Source organism: Bubalus kerabau, chromosome X (genome assembly GCF_029407905.1).
Source record: "Bubalus kerabau isolate K-KA32 ecotype Philippines breed swamp buffalo chromosome X, PCC_UOA_SB_1v2, whole genome shotgun sequence".
NCBI classification, from domain to species: Eukaryota; Metazoa; Chordata; class Mammalia; order Artiodactyla; family Bovidae; genus Bubalus; species Bubalus kerabau.
In genome coordinates, this window is record NC_073647.1 from 120,477,686 (window position 1) to 120,500,870 (window position 23,185).

General features: G+C 46.5%; 1 long non-coding RNA gene across 1 annotated transcript in view; it reads left to right on the forward strand.

Moving 5' to 3' along the window:
• Positions 1–18,307, forward strand: part of LOC129638945 (uncharacterized) — a 25,053-nt gene extending 6,746 nt beyond the window's left edge. The window contains exons 2-3 of the long non-coding RNA XR_008708101.1: positions 13,586–13,696; positions 17,987–18,307. This is a non-coding gene — a long non-coding RNA (uncharacterized LOC129638945). The remainder of the gene's footprint in view (positions 1–13,585; positions 13,697–17,986) is intronic.
• Positions 18,308–23,185: the final 4,878 nt, after the last annotated feature.

The following is a 23,185-nucleotide window of genomic DNA, read 5'->3' on the forward strand; positions in this document are numbered from 1 at the left end:
CCAGGAGTCTCTTTTGTGCTGGAGGGCTGATAACTTGCCCCTGAATGTGGTTGCCTCCCAGGTGCCTCTGGGAGCAGCTGGGGTCTGGGCAGTCTCAGGACATCGCTGAGTGTTGCTGCCTTCACTGGGGACACTGGAGAATGCAGCTTTGGGTGAGAGCTTCATGTCTGGCATTGGTGGCTGACCGCCTCCAGCAGCACAGTCTGGCCCAGCCCACAGGGCAAGGCATGAGGGTGATGGGTTCCTCCCAGGGCTTCTTTGGGCCACACCTGGTCAGAGACCCTGGACCTAAAGATCTTCACATTTTTCTCCCAGAGCCACTTGTTCAGGGGCATGCCTGCACCCAGTGAGCCCTCCTGGAGCAGGAGGGTGAGGTTGGCTTAGCTGCACCCCCAGGGACCCAAGATGACTATGCTGTGGCTTTGTCACAGGGGGTCTCCAATGCTGGCCTGAAGACTTGATATTTATGTGAGAAGGAATTAGGAATCAATCTCTTTGGGATGGAAATGACAGAAACCCAAATCAAACCAACTGGAGCAAAACATAGAATGGACTGGTGCAGGGAAGGGAAATTTCCAGCCCATAGCTTCAGACATAGGGACTCAAACAATAATTTTAAGTCTCTGTCATTCCATTTCTTAGTCAGCTTTAAGCCACATGGTGGGCAAGATGGCTGCTCCCTTAGGGGAAACAGAGTCCTTATTTCTGGGAGTAACACCCAACAAAGGCTCTGATTGGCCAAGCTAGTGTCAAATGCCCAATGACTGTGCCTGGGTATGGGGGTACACTGATTGGATGACCAGGACTGGGTCCTAGTCTGGTGGGTGGGGGGTGAAGCTGGAGAGAGTAGAGGCGGGCTCAGACCTTTTATTGGAATTGGTTGCCCACAAGAAAGGATTCCCAGGTGGCTCAGTGGTAAAGAATCCACCTGTCAATGCAAGAGACACAAGAGACAAGGGTTTGATTCCCTGGGTTGGGAAGAGCCCCTGGAGAAGGAAATGGCAACCCACTCCAGCATTCTTTCCTGGAAAATTCCATGAGCAGAGGAGCCTGGGTGGGCTACAACCATGAGGTTGCAAAGAGTTGGACACACTGAGCACACATGCATGCCCACAAGAAAGATTCTGTTTCTAGAAGACGAGGGTGCTGGGCAGACAAAGCCACAGTTTCCCATTGAGCTTTCTTAACTATTGGCGGAAATGGTGTTATTAAGGCAGCTCCAGGAGCTTCTTCCAAAAGCAAACTTGCCTGTTTGCCTTCCAGGCTGCCCCATGGAGGTGCCTGGGGCGGCTGCCAAGAGGGCCTGACTCCCCCCTCCCCACTGCCGCCCCCACTGTGTCCAGCTGCATCCATTTAGCGAGGCTATTTGGACCAGGAACAAGGGCTCTCCTTTCACTGTCTGTGGCATTCAAGACGGCCTCGTGCTCAGCCAAAGGGCTGCTCCTTGTCCAGATGTCCGGAGGGGCTGGTTTCATGTGTCTGACAAGGCCGCCTTTCTGGACAGGAGGATCTGAAGCAGGGACATGTCTGCAGCCTGGGCATGGGGTGATAAATGCCCCCTCTGGAATGCAGAGATGAATTCTTGGGGAAAAAAAAAAAGGCTTTCATGGTTATTGCAAAGACCCCATACAAGGGGGTTTCTCATCTCTAACTTCAGGATGCGGGGCAGTGGAGAGGTGTTGGGGAAACAGGGAGTGGGGGTGGAGACAGAAACTTGACTGTGAACCTCTGGGGACAGCCCACCAGCAACAGCTTCTTTTCCTCTTGAGCAGCCCCTGGGGCCACGGGTTCCAGCCTGAGCCCTGCCTCCTGCCTGAGTGCAGTTGCTGTCTGTTAACCAGCCTGGGAGAATGGGGTTGTGTTTGCCTTGCCTCCTGCCCAACCCCCGACCCCCCACCACCCGGGTGGTGGGGGAAGCTGCCCCACACAAATGGCTTTGTACAGCAAGGGACAAAACGGCTGTTCATTCCTCATCCTTGCCTGGGGACAAAAAGCTGAGTGTGGCCCGGTTTGCTCTGGTCTAGGAAAGATGGAGCTGGTGGGGACAGAGAGAAAAGGCTGGCAGCCCAGGGGCGAGGCAGGGATGTACATTGGTGGTGACCACGTGGAGGGACCACGTGATCCACATCCATGTAGGAAGGAGGGCGTTCCTTTAGTGCCCCTTTGACCTGCTGGCACAAGAATGGTGGTGACTGATACCTACATCTGTGGCAGTTTCCTTGTTAGGTCTGATCGCCTGGCTCCCCAGGGCCTCTGGCCTTTACACATCTCAGGAAGCTTTCCTTTCTTCACAGTCTTTATAGAGTCAATGCACTGTGGTAGTTAGGCACGGGCTTGAGGATTAGACAGACCTGGTTTCAAAACCGTGTCACAGTCCTAGCTGTGACCTTTGGCTTGTCACTTGGCTTCTCTAAGCCTCAGTTTTCCCATATGTAAAACGGAAATAGCTATAGCATGTATAGGATTGTTTGTAGGATTGAATGACACGATCCATGTAGAGTGCTGAGCTTAGAGCCTAGTACATAGGAGGTGCTCAATAAACATTGGTAATTAATAAATAACATGGGTAGCTATGTCCATAGTGTTAATGTTGGGGGTGGGGGATGAGAACTCAGGAAGTCCCACTTTATCAATAAATTGTGTCCCAAAGTTAACTTGTAAGTCTGTAATTTGGACCTCAAAACATGGTTCCCATAGAAACAGTGCTAAGAAGAGTCGTGAGGCTCCCGGGTAACCCACAAAAGCCAATTCAACTGTTAGTGCACCAAAAATAGCCGAGTGGTGGCTATAAAACATGGCAGAAAATTCTTTCATACTCTTCCCATTGAGAGATGGGGTCTGTGTCCTCTCCCCTTGAGTTGCATGGGCTTGTGATTGCCTTAGTCAAGAGTATGGCAGAAGTAACATCTCATGGCTCAGAGACTGGGTTGCAAAAGGCCATGCAGCTTCTGCCTTGTTTGCTGGAAGACTCGCTGTTGGAAGCCTGAGCCACCATGTAAGGTGGCTGGCTGCTCTGAGGCCATGTCGGGGGGCAGAGAGAGAGAGAGATGAGAGATGCCTGATGAACCCCCAGTCATTTGAATCATTCTTAACCATTCAAGTCTCACCAGCTGATACCTGGTTATCGTGGAGAAGAGACAAGCCACCCCAAGGTGCCCTGTCTGAATTCTTGATGGATGATATCTGTGAGCTTAATACAATGGCTGTTGTGGGGGGTTTTGCCACTGTATTTTGGGGTAATTTGTTATACAGCAATAGCTGCTCAAAGCACTATGGGCCACTACTAACTGGCTCACAGTTGTTTAGGGCTTACTGTATGCCAGGTACCATGGATTAACTCATTCATTCTTCTGCTGTAAACTAATAGAAAGTAATCTTAGTCACTAAATACAAATAGGACCATCAGTAACTTGAAACGGAGAAAGTTTCTTCTAGCTCAGTGCTGTGGCTTGAAGCCAAACAGGCATGAATTAGCTGGGTCTGAGGAGGCTCACGGAGACATCAGTGATGATGCATGGCACTTCCAGAAATGTCAAAGGTTGGTAGAGATTGATGACATTGATTGTTTATTTTGTCTAATTTCACTTCAAAATGAATAGCCTTTCTTTTCCTCCATTTGATTGTGTCTGTTGCAGAATTTGGCCATCACATGGCTTTTTAGCTCAGATATGGAATGAAGGAAAAGCAAAAGAGATTTTTTTTCCCTAGACAAAATTTGGAAGAGGGGAGTGGAAGAATAGGAGGAAGAGGGAGACAGAAGTAGCCTGCGATTCACTGACTGAACAAAGCTGATGAAAGAGAGGTTTCAGGAGACGTGAACTCTCCTTGGGTTGATGACGGAGATGGTGGGGGAGATATGACCAGATGTAGGGAGTTGTCCCCTTGTGGTGGGTTGAGTCATTGGCTCCAATTCATCCCCCCTGCCTGCATCCATGTCCTTGCCATGGCTTCATCATGGGTAGATGTACATTTCCTCCCTTGACTTTGAGCTTGGCCATGTGACATGCTGGCTGAGGGGGTGGCATGGAAGGGACAGTGTTCTGGCCAGAGCCTAGGTTCCATGAGGTCTCATGAGTCTCTGCTTGTCCTCTTGGGCTTCTGCCATTGCCATGAAAAAAAGAGAGAAAAGCACACTGTGGCTTGTACCCATTCCAGGAGGAGGGGAGAGACTTGCAGAGATGAGGCCCCCAGCCAACCCATGAACTTGTGAGTAAGAAATCAATGCTCATTGTTGGATGCTGCTATGATTTGGAGATTGTTATGCAGCAGTAGTTGGCTGATAGACCAATAACCCACCCACCCGATAAACTATTGGGTGCAAACGTGAGCGAGTAGGGGGCGCTGAGTAGACCAGGAAGTAATTTTCCAGTTGATGGTTTTGCAGTCACCTAATGAGACTGACTCATTTCTTCTTATTGACTATGCCAAAGCCTTGGACTGTGTGGATCACAATAAACTGTGGAAAATTCTGAAAGAGATGGGAATACCAGACCACCTGACCTGCCTCTTCAGAAACCTATATGCAGGTCAGGAAGCAACAGTCAGAACTGGACATGGAACAACAGACTGGTTCCAAATAGGAAAAGGAGTACGTCAAGGCTGTATACTGTTACCCTGCTTATTGAACTTATATGCAGAGTACATCATGAGAAATGCTGGGCTGGAAGAAGCACAAGCTGGAATCAAGATTGCTGGGAGAAATATCAATAACCTCAGATATGCAGATGACACCACCCTTATGGCAGAAAGTGAAGAGGAACTAAAAAGCCTCTTGATGAAAGTGAAAGAGGAGAGTGAAAAAGTTGGCTTAAAGCTCAACATTCAGAAAACGAAGATCATGGCATCAGGTCCCCTCACTTCATGGGAAATAGATGGGAAACAGTGGAAACAGTCTCAGACTTTATTTTGGAGGGCTTCAAAATAATTGCAGATGGTGATTGCAGCCATGAAATTAAAAGATTCTTACTCCTTGGAAGGAAAGTTATGACCAACCTAGATAGCATATTCAAAAGCAGAGACATTACTTTGCCAACAAAGGTCCTTCTAGTCAAGGCTATGGTTTTTCCAGTGGTCATGTATGGATGTGAGAGTTGGACTATGAAGAAAGCTGAGCACTGAAGAATTGATGCTTTTGAAGTGTGGTGTTGGAGAAGACTCTTGAGAGTCCCTTGGACTGCAAGGAGATCCAACCAGTCCATTCTAAAGGAGATCAGTCCTGGGTGTTCATTGGAAGGACTGATGCTAAAGCTGAAACTCCAATACTTTGGGCACCTCATGCGAAGAGTTGACTCATTGGAAAAGACCCTGATGCTGGGAGGGACTGGGGGCAAGAGGAGAAGGGGACGACAGAGGATGAGATGGCTGGATGGCATCACCAACTCGATGGACATGAGTTTGAGTGAACTCTGGGAGTTGGTGATGGACAGGGAGGCCTGGCATGCTGTGATTCATGGGGTCGCAAAGAGTTGGACACAACTGAGCGACTGAACTGACTGAATGAGACTGAGTGATGTCTTCCAGAATTCACTTTCCTCTATATTTCTGGGTTAGGGTTGGGCACGGGAGAGATGTGCATGAGACTTGGAAGGTGGGAGTGAAGGAGCAGCCACTTCTACAGCTGGTGTGGGATGGTGGCCCCTGCAGCGCCCGCAGACCTCCTCCCCACCGCTCCTCCAAGCCCTGGGGCAGGCAGGTGCATGTGTGGCTTCCGGCTAGAGGCCCCCTGCCTGGCCCACAGGTCATTCTGTGCCTTTGAGGTTGGAGGTGGTGAGAGAGAGATGCAAGTCCCCGCTTGTCCTGGCAGGTTCAGCCTGCCCTTGGCCTCCCTCGCTTCACATCCATCTTACCTCCCTGACTGCTGGCTTCTGAGCCGTCACCAGGCACAGGAGTGGTAGCCAGGTAGAGACTGCTTAACCAGCTCCCTCCACTGCATCTAGGGGCTGATCACTATCGCAACTCCCCCTTCTCTAGTTGCTCAGAGGGATTCTGCTTCCCCATCAACTCAGGCTGATACAACCAGCTAGACAACGGTACACCGAAAATAATCGCAAGCCTGGGGTCCCTAACCACAAAGGTGCCACATACCTGCATTTAAGGAACTTCCATTCTTCCTGAGGGGGAAGACAGCTTCACCAGTCAGTCAGAGACTGGTGGGAGGTGTTAAGCTAGGTTGAAAGGTCCCACAGTGGGCTACCTCACCCTACACCCTATGGGCCATTCAGAGAAGGATAAGGCAGGTAAGGAAAATGACTGCTTGGAGTGGGGAGAAATTTGAGATGGATATTTGCCGATAGCATGCTTAGGAGAATTGATCTTTTCTAGACTTCCAGGCAAGGCTGTGTGTTCCAAAGATGGAAGAGGACTGGGGATGGGAAAGCAGGAAGGAGAAAGAATGGCTGTTGCTGTCCCCTCCTTACCTGTAACCTAGATGGAAAATGTCTTTTTTCTCTTTCTACCCTCCGCTGGTCCGGGAACCTGCCCCACTGCCTGTGCCAGGGCCGGGCTGTGAACCAGGCAGTCGGCAAACACTGCTGATCTTGGCCTTCCCTCTTAGAGGGTTTTGCTTCTATTTTTTATGCTGTCAGTGTTCATGCTGCCTGCCTTTCAAATAGATGCACGTTCAGCTACAGCTAATTTGGAACTTGTTTCTCCAAAAGCATTTAGAATTGTTTTTGCCTAATGCATCAGATTTAAATCCTGGGGCTAATTAATACTGAGGCATGAGAAAGAAATGAGCAAAGTCGGATAAAACGCCTGGTGAAAATGAACTGGCATAACCTTCTCTTCGGCATGGCACTCAGAGCAGCCATGATCTGCTGACAAGATAGGAGCTGGTGCCATGCCTGTCCCAGACATCACCTCCTGCCCAGGTGGGCAAGGGACTGGGAGAAATGAGGTGGTGGTGGTGTGCCCTGTTTGCGTGCATTAAGTAGGTCATGTGTACGTGTGTATCATGTTTGTGTATTGTGTGTTGTATACACTCCATGTTTACATTGTATGTGTGTTGTGGTATGTGTATGTGTGTGTGTGTGCCCATGTGCAAATGAGAGTTTTTATTTTTTATTTTTTTTAGCATTAATTCTCCCAAGCTCAAGGAGTTTGAAATGGGCTTTCAAATGTGATTTGTTATCTTTTACTTAGAAATTGGCATCTTTAGCTTCAAATCCATGGGATATTCTCACCACTTCAGGCGAAATCAAGATGAGTGGGGAGGAGGGCTGGAGTAGGGAGAAGCTTGTACCTTTTCAGTTCAGTTCAGTCACTCAGTCGTGTCCAACTCTTTGCGACCCCATGAATCACAGCATGCCAGGCCTCCCTGTCCATCACCAACTCCCGGAGTTCACTCAAACTCACGTCCATCGAGTTGGTGATGCCATCCAGCCATCTCATCCTCTGTCGTCCCCTTCTCCTCCTGCCCCCAGTCCCTCCCAGCATCAGGGTCTTTTCCAATGAGTCAACTCTTTGCATGAGGTGCCCAAAGTATTGGAGTTTCAGCTTTAGCATCAGTCCTTCCAATGAACACCCAGGACTGATCTCCTTTAGAATGGACTGGTTGGATCTCCTTGCAGTCCAAGGGACTCTCAAGAGTCTTCTCCAACACCACAGTTCAAAAGCATCAATTCTTCAGTGCTCAGCTTTCTTCACAGTCCAATGCTCACATCCATACATGACCACTGGAAAAACCGTAACCTTGACTAGACGGACCTTTGTTGGCAAAGTAATGTCTCTGCTTTTGAATATGCTATCTAGGTTGGTCATAACTTTCCTTCCAAGGAGTAAGCGTCTTTTAATTTCATGGCTGCAATCACTATCTGCAATGATTTTGGAGCCCAGAAAAATAAAGTCTGAGACTGTTTCCACTCTTTCTCCATCTATTTGCCATGAAGTGATAGGACCAGATGCCATGATCTTCGTTTTCTGAATGTTGAGCTTTAAGCCAACTTTTTCACTCTCCTCTTTCACTTTCATCAAGAGGCTTTTTAGTTCCTCTTCCCTTTCTGCCATGAGGGTGGTGTCATCTGCATATCTGACGTTATTGATATTTCTCCCAGCAATCTTGATTCCAGCTTGTGCTTCTTCCAGCCCAGCATTTCTCATGATGTATCCTGCATATAAGTTAAATAAACAGGGTGACAATATACAGCCTTGACGTACTCCTTTTCCTTTTTGGAACCAGTCTGTTGTTCCATGTCCAGTTCTAACTGGTGCTTCCTGACCTGCATATAGGTTTCTGAAGAGGCAGGTCAGGTGGTCTGGTATTCCCATCTCTTTCAGAATTTTCCACAGTTTATTGTGATCCACACAGTCCAAGGCTTTGGCATAGTCAATAAAGCAGAAATAGATGCTTTTCTGGAACTCTCTTGCTTTTTCCGTGATCCAGTGGATGTTGGCAATTTGATCTCTGGTTCCTCTGCCTTTTCTAAAACCAGCTTGAACATCAGGAAGTTCACAGTTCACATATTGCTGAAGCCTGGCTTGGAGAATTTTGAGCATTACTTTACTAGCATGTGAGATGAGTGCAATTGTGCGGTAGTTTGAGCATTCTTTGGCATTGCCTTTCTTTGGGATTGGAATGAAAACTGACCTTTTCCAGTCCTGTGGCCACTGCTGAGGTTTCCAAATTTGCTGGCATATTGAGTGCAGTACTTTCACAGCATCATCTTTTAGAATTTGAAATAGCTCCACTGGAATTCCATCACCTCCACTAAGCTTTGTTTGTAGTGATGCTTTCTAAGGCCCACTTGACTTCACATTCCAGGGTGTCTGGCTCAGGTGAGTGATCACAGCATTGTGATTATCTTAGTGGTGAAGATCTTTTTTGTACAGTTCTTCTGTGTATTCTTGCCACCTCTTCTTAACATCTTCTGCTTCTGTTAAGTCCATACCATTTCTATCCTTTATCAAGCCCATCTTTGCATGAAATGTTCCCTTGGTATCTCTAATATTCTTGAAGAGGGTTCTCCAAAGACAGTCTCTTCCAGCTGAAATTGTCTGAATTGGGAGATGAGAGTTTGGAACCCCAAAGAAAAGAGGTGAGGAGTGGTTTGGAAGTGAAAGCATGGGCCAGGCGGTAAAGGAAGAGAATGGGGCTCTAGTCCTGGCATCTGAAGTGAATCACAGGCTTGGGTCCACCACTCGCTAGAGGTGAGGAGCTCTTTCCTTGATTCACACAGGGAGAGGCTTACACTTCCCAGCCTGGAGCCTGGGTTCTCATAAAAGTTCTGTGTACTGAGTGGTATGGTGAGCTGTGGGCAGGAGGAGCCAGGAAACATACATACATGTAGACTCTGCCTTGACATTTAACAGCAGTGTGACCTTGGCCGTGTTCTTTGTCTTCTCTTGATCTCAGTCTCTGTCTTAGCTTGAGTTTCCCTAGAAGAGACCTAGAAACAAAGATTCAAGGGCAAATAGTTTATTTGGAACTACTCACTGGTAGGTAAGTGGGGAGGTAAGGCCTGGAAGAGAAGGAAATCAGTAAAGGGAGAGTTTTTAGATCAGTCATTCCTGTGGGCAGCTCAGTCCTGCTGGAATCTCTGGGAGATGGTTTAGAACATGCTTCACTGATGGCCAGACTGAGGGAGAGGGAGCTGGGGTATTTATCCAGCAAGTGCTGTCAGTCATTGCTTGAGGGCTGCTGGTGGGTGGTGGTAGGCATTCCTTCCCTGTATTCCTGGTCTGCTGCAAGTATGGGCAGAGATGAGGTCCCAGGAGTGGCAACACGGGCTGGACTCTGCCTAAATAGGAAAGCCAAAGAGTTCAGGGGGCCTGGCATTGACTACCACTACCTTTCCTTGCTGTGAAATATGGAACTTACACCATAGCATCTTTTTTTCTTTAATATTTATTTATTTGGTTGTGCCAGGTCTTAGTTGCAGCATGTGGGATCTAGTTTCCTGACCAGGGATCGAACCTGGGCCTGCTGCATTGGGAGCACAGAGTCATAGCTGCTGGACCACCAGGGAAATCCCCATGGCATCTGTATAGTTCCTTTCCATCATGACACTCAGCAACCTATAAAAGAACAAGTCTTTATTCCTTTCTTCTTTATCAATTGAGTGAATATGTGAGCATCTACTGTGGGCCAGATGCTGGTCTTCATGCTCAGGATATGTAGGAGGGCAGGCAGACAGGTAGGGGGACAAACTCAGTTCCAGCAGATGTTAGAAGGCAGGGGAAGGCCATGGTACGTGGAACTCTGGCTAGAGGAGTCAAGAGCAAGCCAGGGACCCTTGTGGAAGGAGCAGGGATTCGTCAGGGAGACAAGGGGGAGAAAGACACTTTAGGAGTAAGTTCAGGGACGTGCCAGCATTGGGGAACCAAAAATAGTTTTGGGTGGCTGGAATATCTAAAGCAAGCCACGAAGTATCAGGGACAAGGCTGGACTCCTAGATAGAAAGTGTGGGACCTTGGGGCCAATGTCAAGGCTACCTGTTAGATCCTGGAGGCACTGCAGAGCACTGCAAAATGTTTGCACTGGGGACTGTCAGGGTCAGATTTGCCTTCCGGAAAGGTCACTTGACTCACAAAGGGAGCAAATGAGATGGGAGGTGGAGGGTTTCATCGGTAAGTGTCTTAGTCAACTGGGGCTGCCAGAACAAAATATCCCAGGCTGGGTGGCTGAAACAGCACACGTTTATTTTCTCACAGTTCTGGAGGCTGGAATTCCCAGATCAAGGTGCCGGCAGAATTGATTTCTCCTGAGGCCTCTCTTCCTAGTTTATGGATGGCCACCTCCTCACTGGGTCCTCACAGGGCCTCTCCTTGCAGGAGAGAAAATGAAAATGTGTGTGCATGTGAGGTCCAGTCATCAGCTCTAGTAGTTCTTTCTTTCTTTTTTTTTATAAGGACATCAGTTCTGTGGGATTAGGGCCTCACCCTTAGGACCTCATTTAACCTTAACTGCCTCCTTGAAGGTCTCATCTCCAGACACATCCTGGAGATGAGACTTAGGGGTTGGGGCTTCAACATAAGAATTTGGGGGAGGGACAATTCAATGAGTAAGTGATTATTTCTAGGTGAGAAATGACGTGGGCCTGAGTTTTGGTATCGGCTGAGAATGGGGGAAAAAAGCAGGGGACCAGCAGTTAGTCATGAGTAGTGAAGGCAATGGCAGCCCACTCCAGTACTCTTGCCTGGAAAAATCCCATGGACGGAGGAGCCTGGTGGGCTCCAGTTCATGGGGTCGCTAAGAGTCGGACACGACTGAGCAACTTCACTTTCACTTTTCACTTTCATGCATTGGAGAAGGAAATGGCAACCCACTCCAGTGTTCTTGCCTGGAGGATCCCAGGGACAGAGGAGCCTGGTGGGCTGCTGTCTATGGGGTCGCACAGAGTCGGACACGACTGAAGTGACTTAGCAGCAGCAGCAGCAGTGGGGTAAAAGGACTTCCCAGGTGGCACTAGTGGTAAAGAATCCGCCTGCCAATGCAGGAGACATAAGAGACCTGGGTTTGATCCCTGGGTTGGGAAGATCCCCTGGAGAAGGAAATGGCAACCCACTCCAGTATTCTTGCCTGGAGAATCCCATGGACAGAGGAGCTTGGTGGGCTACAGCCCATGGGGTCGCAGAGTCAGACACCACTGAAGCGACTTAGCATGTACATATGCAATGGGGTAGGAAAAGCCTGGGCGAGGAAGGGGCTGGTGGGAGCTCAAGGCTTTTCTATGGCTACTATAAATGTTGCGCCCTACCCCTCTGCCCATCTCTGCGTTCACCTGCAGCAGCAGTGGGCAGGTCCTGCCTCTGGTACCCACACTGTTTGAGGTCTTTCTCTGGCACTGTGCGAGCTGCTCAGCCTAGGCAGTGGGCAGCCCAGAAGTTCCAGGAATTTAGTCACCCTGAGCAATTCTCAGCCAATGAGGACCATTGGAAAAAACGTCAGCTTCCTCTTGCTTTGGTTGGAAAATTCCAAAGCGTGCTCTACACACTTCCTCAGAGGGCCTCCAGGGAGGGAGCCCCAGCGTCTACACCCTTTGCTGGCTCTTTCTTCCCTGTCTCTTGTCCCCATCTCCTCACTCCTCATCTATGTCCTTGTCTCAGAGTCTGCTTTGGGAGGAGCAAAACTAATACAGCCTGTCACCAGATAATAAGAGCACTGGAATGCTGGGGACCACAGAAGGATGGGGTTTAGGAGGAAAGGTGGTGAGTTCAGGTGGGGCCATGTTCAGACTGATGGTGGGTCCGTGGAACCCTCCAGTTGGCAGCTGGCGTGTGGGGCAAGAACCTGGAGCCAGATCTGGGCTGTCCACTTCCCTGCCCCTTGAGGACCAAGAACACGAACCTAGTTTCCTGAAAACCACTCTGCTAGGTGACTCTGAACACAGCTGGCTTTCCTGAGGTTCCAGGCTATGCTGGAGGGAGGGCATGGGGGCACCATTGTGGATTCCAGGCCAGTGACCCATCCAGCCACCATTTCCTGTCTCTGCCAGCCATCACCTCTGCTCTCTTCTCCTCCTGACTTCCTGTTCCTTCCTTATATACAGTGTTTTATTTACCTGATTTAGTAGTCTCCCGCTAAAGAGTACTCTTAGTCCCTTCTCTGCCTCCATCAAGGTCTTTTCCTAAAACAAGACTCCTTCTTCTCAAAAAAGAACTCTGTTGCCAGGCGCTAAAATAATTATGTCACCCTGACACACCGAAGGGGGAGGGCTGAGGAAAAACAGCACCGGAGGAGAGTCACCCGGGGCTGCTTGGCAGTTGCAAAGCGCCATCACAGACATCATCTCACTCGAGGCCAGAGAGAGAGGAAATGGGCTAACGGATCATGTGAGGTGGAGTAACCCGGGAGAAGAATCTGGAACAAAGATTGAGGCGCGTGTGATTTATGAAAGACAGGCTCCCAGGGGAGACCATGGAGGGCTGGGGGAGGCGGGTAGGGAGGGAAGGAAGCCAGGCAAGGTAGCATCTCGGGCCAAATCTTAGCTCAGCCTGATTCCACAGGGGAACTCTGGAGTATGAGTTATCCTCCAAGTTTATTCCAACTAGAGGCAAGGGATCTAGGCTGTATGCTCCCATACCATTCAGTCTTAGACTAAATATCTCTCTGGGGGAGCAGGAACTCCCAGCATTTCTAGTTCTGCACAAGCTGCGGAATGCAACTCCAGAAGCTCTGAGCCAACCAGCTAAAGAAAATTATAGGTGTGAGCAGTTGGAACTGAGAACACAGGTTAGGTGCACAGACACGGTCAAAGGCATCTGAGGGATCTAAGCCAAGCATGGCCCTGATCCCTATCCTGATGGATCCATAGTCCCCCCATGGATTAGTTTTCTATTACTCAAAACAACTCTAATGCAGGATCTTGTTGTCCTATAGGTCTGAAATCCCTGCTTGATGTGACCGAATTTTCTCCCCTGAGCTAACCTCCAAGTGTCAGCCAGGGCTGTGGTTCTCCTGTAAGGCATGAGGTCCTCTTCCAGGTTCACGGAAAGTTGACAGAATTTATTTATTTGGGGCTGTAGGGCTGAGAATCTATCTTCTTGTATGCTTCTGGCTGGAGACCATTCTTAGCTTCCAGAGGCCTCCGGTAGCTTCTGGCCATGTGACCCTTATAGGCAGTTTGAATGGATGTTTGCTTTCTTCTAGGCCATCTGGAGGGTGCCACTTTGCCTTCCTGTTCTGTGACCAGCGAGAGAAAATTCTGTTTCTTAAGGACCACCAGGCCCAGCCAGGATGATCTCACCTTTGCCATGCAAGGTAGCATAATTATGGGAGTGATATTTCATCACATTCACAGGCTCTGCCCACACTCGAAGGGGAGGGGATCATACAAGGGCAAGAGTCACTGGTGGGTGTGTGTGTGCTAAGTCGCTTCAGTTGTGTCTGATTGATTATAAGATGCCAGACCCAGCCCAATCCTCTGAGTTCCCTTACTACATTGTGTGTTGAAGGACATATTTTCCTTCATAACAGAACACGGTCCACTTGATTTCAGGATGTGACTAACAAACCAGTGGCCAGACCAATGAGCCAGTCAGACCTTAAAGGTACATCAGAGTCGGTGACCGCCCCTGCCCACCCAGATCCTCAGGACTGCTGGGTCTCCTGCTTTCCTGCTGCCATATTTGGTGATGGTGATGCTGTTTCCACAGTCTCGGACATAAGCTTTCGCTCACCCTCTGCCTCCCATTCTCAAGACCCTCCTGGCTCTGTCTAGAGCCACTGCATTCCCAACCCAGTGCTGGGAAGATGCAACATTTGAATTCTCTCATGGAGGTAACGTATCTCCACTGATTCTCCCCCTCCTCTTCCTGCCCCAGCCTGGCATCCATCACTCAGCTGGGTGGTCACTACCCAGAGCACAGCCTGGAGATGACCACTTCATGGAAAGGTTGACAGGACCTGTGTCTGAGAGGGATTAACCACCCAGCAATGAAAGAAAGGCCTATTTTCAATTTCTATGTGGGGAAAATATTAAAAACACGTAAAAATAGCAATGCCAGGAGAACAATAGGGCCACTTCGAACATGAATCTGGAATGTAAAAGGGTTCAATTCAGGCTTAGAATTCGCAGCACATAATGTCAGATAATGGCAAGACAGTCCTTCATTATTTCATTGAACACACAGTTATTCAACATCTACTATGAACACTGAGTCATAAGGCTCCCTGGAAAGCTACAATTGATAGGTTTATAGGGCCACAGAAACAGAGTAGAAAGGAAATTATTAACAACGGCAATTTGGTTTGCTTCCAGATTACCAACTGAGTATTCCAGAAGGTTAGTTGTAACTTTGTAGTTAGGTCAGTGAGAATGACTCTAGTTAGAGCCTTGTTCCTAGCATCAGAAAACTGGAGTTTTGATCTCAGCTATGGTGCTCACTGCTTGCATAAGCTTGGGTAGGTCCTCTTTCCTTGTTGGCCCTTGGGTTTCTCATCTTGAGGATTTCTATGGTCCCTTCTAGTTCTGACATCTTCTGGATCAGGTATATTCCAACTAGAAACTTATAAATTACCTCACCTTTCCTACTTACGTCATCCTATCCAAGAACTTGCAGATAAAGCCGTGATTAATTTTATGACTGAAACAAGGCACATTTATTGGGTACAGAGGTTTAGTAAAGGCAATTAAAGTTAAGGTGACTGCTCCCTAAATGACCAGAAGCATATAAAAAAGGAAAATTTTGTTAATGTTAAGAAAAAGAAATAGTTGGTGACTAGTGAGATAAAGGAAGTCATAATCGAAGGAACACCCTTGTAGCCACTGTGGATGATGCCAAGGATGATACTTATGTAGTTAAAAGACCTCAAAGATAGATTAAATAATAATCTAAGAACTGATTTTGTCTTGGATGCTTTATCAACATTAATTTTAACTTTATCCCTGCAGAGGAGGTATTCATCATCCCCATTTTACAGATGGCAAAAACTGAGACTCATACAGAATTATTTTTCCCCAAGGACATCCAGCTGGAAAGTAACAAAGTTCATGTGTATTTTTTTCTCATACCCTGCACTGCCTCTCTTGTCAATGACTTAAGTATTATTAAAACATAAAAGCAAGAATACCGGCAGGGCAAATATTCCAGGGGTTTAAACTCACTGTATAGTGAAACTTAGGACAGTGGTGAGCCTGTACAATTTTAGTATTAATATGTGCAAAAGATGTAAACCAGTATATTTATCTGTCAGAGATATATAAGGAAAGAATATCAATATCACAGCCAGGAATCTCAGCAAATAGTGGATTTCATATTTGCTTATATAAATAAATTTCAGCCTCTAGTTCTGGCAGTACTAGGATAAAGATAACCTGAAAACCCATTTTCTACAGCTATCTAGAAAGAAACAAATATTTATTTGAATGAATAGATGTGCACATGGGAAGTTGACAGGGGCTGTGAATGAGAAAACTAGGGCTGAAAACTAGGGCAGCAAGCTTGTGAATGATGATGTAACTGACTTAGGGTAGGAGTGAATGGGGAGAGACAGTCTCACTCTTCTAGGGCCATGGACAATTTAATGATCACCTGCGGGGAAGGGGAAGGAACGGATGGCTTGGGTCCTGTGAGGCAAGAGTTGGATCTCAGATACGGGAAATTATTGAACCAGAGAGTAATGTCAGATAATTACACAGGATGTAGCACAGAGTAATAAAAATATGAAAGGACAATGAAAAGATATGGAGGATAGGATGGAAAAAAGTCCCAAATGCAACTAATAGGAGTTTTAGAAGGAAGAACAGAGAGAAAGTGGAAGAAGCAATATTCAATGACATAATAGCTAGGAACTTTCCAGAATTGATAAAAGATGGATTCAGAATGCACAATAAATCCTCAGCAAAATAAACTGAAACTGAGCCACATTATCATAAAATTCTAAAGAGAAAGAGAGCATCTTAAAAGCAATCAAGAGGAAAGATAGATACCTACTAAGAAAGAATATCAAGACTGGCAGCAGATTTCTCACCAGCAGCAATAAAAACCAGAAGACAATGGAATAATATCTTCAAAATGGTGAGTGAAAACAGTATCTAGAATTCCATACTCTGTTAAATTATCATTATTATTAATATTTTTTGGCCACCCCATGTGGCAGTAGCAATTTTACTGTCAGACAAGCTAGAATTCAAGGCAATAAACATTAAAATACAAAAGGGGATAGTTTATACTAGGAAAAGGAATAGTAGTTCTAGACTATGTAACAATGATGAACATACATTTTTTTATTCATGTAGCAAAATGTATGAAGAAATGCATACAATATTTCAGGCATTGTTCTAGGTTTGAGGGATATAGTAGAGACCAAGACAGACAGAAATACTTATCTTCTTTAGCATTTACATTCCATGCAATTATCAACATAACCTCAAGCATTTAAAGCAACAGTGAGCAGAACTGAAAAATAAAATAGAGAAACCAGGAAGTGTAGCTGGAGAGTTTAAGTTTTTTCTCTCTGCAAACTGATAAATAATGAAGACAAAAAATAAAGCTATTGAAGATTTGAAGCACACAATTAAAACACTTCAACTAATGCATATGAATAGAATTTAACACTCAACAGATTACACACTCTTTTTGAGCACACATAGCACATTTACAAAATGTAACATACCAAAAAGGCAACCTAAATAAATTCCAAAGCCATGACATCAGCCCAGAGACCTCTATGAGAACTTTCAGCTGGCAAAGCAGGATAAGACTGAGCGACTTTTTGACCCTATTGTCTGCAATAGTCTGCTTTACCTAACCGCCCCCCCACCCCCAAATCAAAACAGCAATAACTGTGGCCTATAGCAATGAACTGGGCTGTCCCTATTTTTCCAAATAGGAGTATTTTCTGTTGGCAGGCTCTGCCCCAGGCTCTCTTCAGGTCTGTTGTTACGCTTGTTCTGAGTTTCTTTTCAGGAGAAACAAAATGGTGCCTAGCCAACAAAGAGAAGCTTTGCTCCCCTGAGCCCTGAGCAGAACTTGCGCCCCTTCCTGGCTCTCATATTGGCTGCTTGGGGTGACAGGAGTGGTCCTGGCAGCGGTGAGGGCTCTCCTTTGCCTTGAGCTGGACCCTCCCACTTGAGAACAAGACCACTGGGTTTGTGAGTTGCTTCAGAGACCGCCTCTCAACTGCCAGGCCTTAGGAGGAAATTCTGCCATCAGCTACCAGAACTTCCCCAACAGAAATTCAAAGCCGTCAAGCCAGTGCATCTCAACTTTTGTTAGCAAGGATGCTGCCTTCAGAAAGCCTTCCTGGGTTTGGCAACTTCTTCAAGTGTCCACATCAAAATTCATCCTTGTTGATAAATATTTTTCCAACTAGGCAGAATTTTAGATCTAAAATGTATACCCCCCCCCATTTTCTTTGTTTGTTTTTTTTAAAGTGCTTTATTGAGGTATGCTTGACACACTGCTGCTGCTGCTGCTGCTGCTAAGTTGCTTCAGTCGTGTCTGACTCTGTGCAACCCCATAGAGGGCAGCCCACCAGGCTCCCCTGTCCCTGGGATTCTCCAGGCAAGAACACTGGAGTGGGTTGCCATGTCCTTCTCCAATGCAGGAAAGTGAAAAGTGAAATTGAAGTCGCCCAGCCCAGTCGTGTCCGACTCTTCGTGACCCCACGGACTGCAGCCTACCAGGCTCCTCCATCCATGGGATTTTCCAGGCAAGAGTACTGGAGTGGGGTGCCATTGCCTTCTCCATGCTTGACACACAGAAAGCTGTAAATATTTAATGTATACAACTTGATGTGTTTGGAGGTAAATACACACGTGTGAGAATATCACCACCACCAATGTCATAAAAATATCCATCACCTCTAAGTTTCCTTCCACCTGCTTTTTTTTTCCTTTTGTGGTAAGAGCACTTAAGATCTACAGTCTTAGCATATTTTTAAGTATACAACACAATATCGCTAATCATAGGCCCTAGGTTCTCTGCTTTTCTTTATTTAAAAAAAATTTTTTTATTATAGTTGATTTACAATGTTGTGTTAGTTTCAGGTGTATAGCACAGTGATTCAGTTATGTTATACATACATAAATATATATATATATTTATGCATATATCCTTTTTCAGACTCTTCCTTTATAGGTTATTACAAAATATTGAATATAGTTCCCTGCGCTATACAGTTGGTCCTTGTTGATTATCTGTTTTATATATAGCAGAGTGTACATGTCAATCTCAAACTCCTGATTTATCCCCCCTCCTCAGACATTTCTCCTTTGGTAACATTAATTTTTTTTTTTTCGATATCTGTGAGTCTGTTTCTGTCTTGTAAATAGGTTTGTCTCATTTAAAAAAAATTAGATTCCACATATGAGTGATATCATGATATTTGTCTTCCTCTGTCTGACTTACTTCATCTCAGCTTTTCTTTAATTACAATACTTCTTTCCATCCCCACTCCCCAGACCTCCCTGGGGCAGATATTTTCAGAACCAGGTCTGAGCAGTTCTTTTTCATTCACTTAATTTTAATTTAAAAAATTTCACAAATATATATTCATTTAAAAAAATTCACATCAGTAAAAAAAAAAGAAAAAAAAGTCCAAACTAAAGCCAAGGCAGACACACAGAACTTGTGAAATCTACAGAATGATCTCTGTACTTATTCCTGGATAGCAACCTTTCAGACATAATTCTCAACTCTCACCCACATATTTAAAAAATAAATGAGTCTTTTGATTGGCATTTGGAGTATTGGAACCTGAACCCCGGCTTTATTTTTAAAGCCCGTTCCCATTTGTATTCACAGGCGAGCTTTGCTCTCTGGCTCTGTCCGTGCCTTTTGACATTTAGGTGTTACCCGAGGTAATAAGTGGCCCAGATTTTAGTCTCTGAAGTGGAGATGGGATACCTCCAATCTGCTCCCACCTTGTCCTGGGTTACCACTCAAGGGTTTTCACACGTACAGCTCTGTATTTAATGGTATGTAGTAGTTAATTTGGTTTCACGTTTGAAAACGCCTGTAAAAATGGTTGGTTGCTACAGAAGCTTTGTGTGAGCTTTCTTGTAAGAATGTACTTCGGTAAATGCGTCCATTCCCGCGGCTGCTGTGTTATTACCTGTGGCCAAAGCAACTGCATTTGTGACTCCCATCCTCCGTTGCAGACCCTCCGGGTGGACATAGGCAAAAATTTTCAAGGCCAATTTCTATGTAATTTTCTCCCCTTCTAATTTTTATTTTGAAAAATGTCAAACCTTCAGAAAAATAGAAGGAATAATACAATGAGCACCTGTATACCGAACTACCCTCTATCTTGACTCATTAATTATTATTTTGCTATATTTGTTTTCCTATTGATCTACATACCTATCTTTTACCCCCTATCATCTGAAAGTAATTTAAAGGCATGGTACCACTTCATCTCTAAATATTTCAGCCCCTCTTTCCTAAGAACAAGGGCATTCTCCTACATAACCACAAGACAATTTCTAACACCCAAGGAATGAATACTGATACAAACATATTATCTAATATATAGTACATATGCACATTTTGTCAATAGTCCCTCTACTATACTTTGTATCATGTTCTTTTCCTGATACAGAATCCAATCTAGGATCAATATTGCATTTAGTCGTCATGTCTCTTTAGCTTCCTTTCATCTATTTCTCCAAGGAAGCTGGTTGCTTTTGATGGGGAAAATGGTATTTAGAAACCAAGGGCTAGGTGGGCTCAGTCTGAGTGATGCCTTTTAAACTGGGGTGTGAATTGACTGTGGAGGCGACAGTGGCAACTTCCACTCAATCAGAGCTGGCTCATGCCTTGCTGTCCCACCATCTGCCAGCTCAGGAGGGCATCCTGGGAGTCCTTGATGACGGCTGTGATAGTTGAGTTGGGAGTCTGACCCACAGGGATCGGAACCCCCCCACTTCCACCCCAGAAGTGTATGTAAAATCATTCTGCCCATTTTCTGATCATTAGAATGAAAAATCATTGGACTAATTTCACTGAGTTGGGGAAGAGATTAAACAAGGCAACATGGCAAAATCCTCTGCGTGTTCTCACTCAGCATGGATTTCCAGAGCATGTGTTCCACTGTGCTACACACCGGAGATAAAATGGTGAATACAACTAGTGCATGAACCTGATACTTACCAGGTTTCCCATTTAGTCCAGGTTACAGTCCTCCAGATGGAGCCATAGACCCTCTATCTTATTTATTTTGGTATCCTCAAGGCCTAGCACAGTGCCTGGGAACACAGTAGGAGCTTAACATATGCTGGTTGGACTCTTTTGGAACTGACTTTAGAACCAGCCAACTCTGGGGATTTCTTGGACCCTTAATAGCATTCTAAAACTGAGTCCCTGGCAGGTGAAATCTGTAATGGATCTCTTTTGATGAGTGGTGGGGCTTATGGGGATTGAAAAGATATCCACAGGAGATTTTCAAAGAAACCACAAGTATAATCCCAGGTTCTGTTAATCAGTCAACTGGCAAATATTTTCCAAGGGCCTACTATGTTCAAGACACTGTTGACTTAGAAATGTAGAGAAGTGTAAGACTCAATTCCAATCCTCAAATGCTTAGTAAACACATATAGGACCTAGTGGCCCTCCAGAACAGAGAACTTTCCACGGGAGACGTCATTGTGGGACCAAGGTGACTCTCAACTTGCCAATAGGCGAAAGGAATCCTTGTGATATTGCTGGGCCTTAGATGAGTGGGGATGAGAAGGATGGTAGTGCAGGTCATGGGGACCATCTGAGCACAGGTGTGGAGCTGGAACTATAACTAGGTCCAGTTGGGTTGGAATAAAATAATCATTGGGTTGTGCTTCTTGCCCTGTTCAGAAAAGGGTACTGGTCACTAGGATGAAGCCTGGGCAGCAAACTCTAGAACATCAAATCCTTGACTATCACTAAGTTTACAAAGGGATGCATCATCAAAGACAAAGAAGGCATGCAGTGCGGTGATGAAGACTGAAGACTCATCCTTTACCTGTGCAACCTTAGGCAAGTTATTTAACCTTTGTGAAGCTCAGCTTCCTCTCTTGTTAAGTATGTGTGCTCAGTTGCTTCAGTTGTGTCTGACTTTTTGCAACCCCATGGACTGTAGCCCGCCAGGCTCCTTTGTCCTTGGGATTCTCCAGGGTTACCATGCCCTCCTCCTCCAGGTCTCCTGTGGCTCCTGCACTGCAGGCGGATTCTTTACTGCTGAGCCACTAGAGAAGTCTGTTAGGGGCTAAGTCTACCTGAGAAGCTGCAGGGTGGTTTAAGTGACATACCTGAGACAGTACCCGACTTAGAGAATACGGAATACATGTTGGGCAGTGTTATTTCCCCCCTCAAACTTTCCAAAGGCCTCAGTCCATGTAATTAGAGATGCTGGAGTTGAGGGACCTCACCCAGCCTCTCGTCCACACCCCTCACTTCCCTAGGAGGCTGCCGAGCTCAGCCAGGACTAGACCTCGGGCTTCGTCACCGGCGGCTCCTCTGTGCCTGAGAGCAGATGGTAAGGAGAGCAGACAAAGCCAGGCAGGAGAAGCAGCAACTTGCTCTTGAGCGGGCTGGCAGCCCCCCTCTCCCCTCCCAGCCTCACCCTGGGCTGGGAGCGCGTGCTGGGAAGAGGATTAAATCAATGCCAATTCACATCTCTCCAGAAGCTGGCTCCCTGATCCGAACTAATAAGCAAATCATTAGAGAATTAGGGCTGGGGAGGGCTCAACGCAGCGCTCCTTAACTCCAGGCTGTAAGACAAGCGTAAAAGCCCCAGCCCCCTTCCTTAGCGACCTCAAACTGCTCACATCGAGATCTTCTGTGTGAAAGCACCAATCAAGCTCTCCCTCTGCTCCAACCTGGCCAAACCCGACTCTTTGGGGACCACCGAGGACAGCCAGCACCTTTCTTTTGCTCTGAATGCGGGTTACCAGACCCTGTGCCGCAAAACCTTCCCTCTTCCACCAGGACGCAAAGCTCCTGTTCTCCGCTGTCTCTGGGTCTCCAGGTCTTCAGGGCCGGGCCTGCTAAGATGTGCTCCCCGCTCCCCCGCCCTGGGCACGAACTTGGCCCCCTTGCTTATTTCCCGGCGAAAGCCCATTATCTCTCATTTACATCTAAACTAGCTTTTCATACTATTTTAAAGACTGCTCCTCCCCTTCTGTAATCTCCCTGCGAATGAATTAAAAGTTGATTCTTGAAACGCACAAATCTTGGGGGCAGTTTCTTTTTCCTTCTTATTTAAATCATATGCTGTTTTGGACTAACCCTTTTATTTCCTCCCAATTATGATTTCTGGTGTGTTTTCCAGAGCTTTACAACATGGCATCTGATTATACACAAAGCTTCAGAATAAAGCCCTGTTTTTCCCTTCATTAACGACACAAAGGATGGCTGTGTGATCCACACAGCACTTTGTGATTTAATGCAGCTTTAGAGTCTAAATCGCACCCGGCTTGGGCAAAGCAGATTTGGGAGTGAATCAACGCATTTTCTTGCTGCCAGGAGCTCCCTTGCAGATTCCAGCAAATTCTTTCACCACACGGAATTAGCATTTGATTAAGCTCTGCAGACACGTTCAAACTTTTACCACGGAGCGCCGGCAGGGCTGCGGTAATCTCCTGAGGTGGGGGGGGGGGGGCCACCGAGAGCCACCGCTGCTTCTTCCCCGCTCCTGCCCCTGCCCCCAACGGGTGTACTCGGCAAAAAGTCGTGGGAGTGGTGGGTGATGGATGGCAGATGAGAGAGGGGGTGCCAGAAAATGTGAGGGCTCCAAGGGAGCAGGGTGGGGGGCTGATAGGAAGGAACATCA